This window comes from Hippocampus comes, unplaced genomic scaffold (assembly GCF_001891065.2).
Source record: "Hippocampus comes isolate QL1 unplaced genomic scaffold, H_comes_QL1_v1.1 scaffold111, whole genome shotgun sequence".
Lineage (NCBI taxonomy): Eukaryota > Metazoa > Chordata > Actinopteri > Syngnathiformes > Syngnathidae > Hippocampus > Hippocampus comes.
The window spans coordinates 3,532,649-3,535,519 of NW_017805698.1; positions in this window are offsets into that span (position 1 = coordinate 3,532,649).

Below are 2,871 nucleotides of genomic sequence, written 5' to 3' on the forward strand. Positions count from 1 at the left end.
GTGACCCCCTAAAAATGCTAACATTTTCATTTTTTTTTTTTTTTTTTTTTCAGAAATGTGCCAACAAAACAATTCATGTTTCCACAACCGAACTTCCAACATTGAATATCAAGAGAGTCATTTTGGATGCGCAGCTGAAGTTGCGGATCGTTAGAAGAGGGACATGAGTCAGGGCGACATGAGTCACGGTGGCTGAAGTCCAGACATCAGCAATACAGGTCCGGTCAGACAGAAGTTTTTCAGATATTTCTTTCTTTCTTTCTCACTCTCTCTCACTCTTTCACTCAGAGGACAGATAAATCATCCAGTGTCTTCTGGCACTTGTCCCCACAGAATAACTCTTCTCAATAAGGCTACTGAATGACTTTCTTATGTATTCTGCATCCGTGGTATTCTCTTTAGATTACGTCTCACATGACCGCCTTCCTCCTGAGTCTTTCCTGCTCTTGGGCTCTGATTATTTCTGCTCCCCCTTTGCCTCATCACCCTTCTGTCTTTTCAAAGCCAGGGGCCTTCTCTCCATCTCGGGCTGTCTCCCTTCATCATTTCTCCTGTGTCTACACCTCAATAGCTCTCAATCTGCTTCCTTCCTCAAGCAAACAGAGTGACCCTTCAGTCCTCTGTCACCGCTCTGCCTTCAGCCTCTTCGCCATCGCTCCCCGACTCACTCCCACACCTGTGGGTAAACATGACCCACGCTTCGATTACCCTCTTGGCTTTTTGTCATTATTATGCCCTCCCCGAACTCTCCTCCGTGGCGCTATCCCATCTCGTCTGCTGCGATGACAAACACTTCCATCAGTGGTCCAGACTACGCTGCCTCCTTCCTGCCCCTTCAGTGTTTTATGCCATCCGTCTTTCTCCCTCAAGATAAGATGTCCGCCCCAAAACATCTATCATTTCACTTAAGACCGCATCCTGCAATCGGGGGGCATAAATATTTCGGTTGACATTCAGCAAATCAGTCTTCAAATTGCATTCTCATGCACCCAGACACTCTGAGCTGATATTATATTTGGTCTTTGGCTTGGAACGGACATCACCATTAATGATGTGGGAGCCGAACTCTGTAACGAGCCATTATTATGCGTTATGTTGGCGCGGCCGCTTTGGTCTGCAATTACATCAACCAGGACACTGGCCGGTGGCCACTCGGTTCGCTGTCATAGCACATTTCAATAATGGCGACTCGAAACGTGGAGCTCATTTTGACCTTTGTGGCAATCTATTCAAAAACAAACTAATTTGGAATAAAACAGTAAAGGGGAATCCATATCTTTACGGCACCTATACAGTCAGGTCCACCTGCTAGGCTCCACTGAATTGAATGTATTGTTTTTATTATACATACAGTTTATTCATTGTAAAGTGTTATACCATTTATTTTTACTCCATTGGCTCTTTTGTTTTAAATTGCTTTTTTCTTTATTAATCAAATATTATCAATTGAAATATACTTTTTAGGGGGGTTGTTTTTATAAAATAAAAGATAAATTATTGCCACAAAAACAGAAAAAAAGTCACAAAAATTGGTACCGTATCGATTCTTGGTTTTGGAACCGAATCGGTCAAAATGTGTCAGGTACCTAATCATTTAAATTAAGTCATAATTGTGAGCTTACTAATAAAAATACAGCTACAGCACCCCCACATTTAATAGTATGCTTTTCTCCATCTGCCTATCTTGAAGCTGATTACTTTCTGTTGACACAAAAGTGACATCAACCTGTTTTTTTTTTCCTTTTTTGGGGGGGCTGAGTAGTTAACATTTCCTTGGATAATGCATTCATGTTAAACATGAAAAATGATGACGATCTGCACTTTGGGTGTTGTTGACAAGCGGCTGTATTACAGTGAAAAGTGGATATTAATTGTATTTTTGCATTCCGGCATCTTAATCCGGATGATCACCATAACTTCACCAATTCTTTATCAAGGAATGTTTCATGGGAAATCTGTCAAATAATATGATTATAATCCAAAAGAAGAGAGTGGCGTAGGATTTATACACGTACAAGTGTGATAAGGTTTTCGGTGTAGTCGTAACTGAGCTATCATTTTTCTGGGAAAGCGCATTACGTCAAATTAAGACACAAGGCGATGATTCAACCCCCAACTGGAACAAAAACAGACTTGGAGTTTACGCTGAGTGATAAACAGGTTTGCTTCGTTTTACAGTTTTCATAATGCAAAATTAAAATGGCTGTATGAATAACATTCCAAATCCTCAAGTGCCTCATCGCGGTTGCTTTAATTAAAAAGGAGTGAGACCTTTTCTATGCCTCCTCACGCGCTTCATCCTTGTTTAGTGGCGCAGGACCACTTCAATGTCTCCATGTCGAGGACTTTTTTTGTGGCCTCCCTCTGCTTCTCATGAGGCTTTGCGCGCCACTCTCGTTCCGAGAGCGCTACTCTCAACTTTTGATTAGTCGTGCAATTATTGCAACCGCCTGTTGACTCTCTCTCTGATGATTCCTCCACCCACTTGATCTCCCTGGCTTACTGGTTCAACGTTTCGTATCAATTAGATTGGCCGCTGTCATTTTTTCAATTGCATTTTTTTTTTGTACATTTAACCCACAGAGAAAACATTGCATTATGTGCGCTACGTCACCATCTCGTCTGCATCTGTCATTAAAATTACAGTGAGTTGATATTAAAACACCAACAGCAGGCAACCTTGGATAATGTATGGAATGTTATAAGGGGGTTAGCTTCATTCTTAAATCAGTCTGTATGACTCTGACGTAGAAACAGGAGTTAAGATAGTGGTTTAAAAAAAAAATTAAGAATAACCGTCCTGACCGTATTTTTGATCAAGAAAATGTAGTCAAACATCCATCCTTAGAAAAATCTACGGCAGTTGAGTTT